The following is a 319-nucleotide window of genomic DNA, read 5'->3' as shown; positions in this document are numbered from 1 at the left end:
TTCAATTTTAAGGCAGTAAAACAACGACCTTAAGTTAACATCAACCGGTGCCATATGTTGACAAGGGATGCAAAATCGCAGTTACACAAAAGTACTGGTCAGATTTTTCAGAAATCCCTTCAAATCTGATGCCAAAAGACTGAAAATATCAATTTTTCCCTTACCTTAAACCTTTGGGAGTGAGCAAAAATGATGTTTTGTAGTTTGGGCAGAATTGAATATGCGCTATCTGGGAAGACAATATCTACATGTAATATTTATTCTGTTTGTTGGCACTATATCCAAACACAAACGCATCTTAAGTGTCTTAACAGTGAAA

The sequence above is a fragment of the Rhagoletis pomonella genome, unplaced genomic scaffold, assembly GCF_013731165.1.
Source record: "Rhagoletis pomonella isolate Grant_MI unplaced genomic scaffold, Rhpom_1.0 Rhpom_scaffold_00127, whole genome shotgun sequence".
Lineage (NCBI taxonomy): Eukaryota > Metazoa > Arthropoda > Insecta > Diptera > Tephritidae > Rhagoletis > Rhagoletis pomonella.
The sequence above is the reverse complement of the archived record's forward strand: the minus strand, read 5'-3'. Positions refer to the sequence as shown.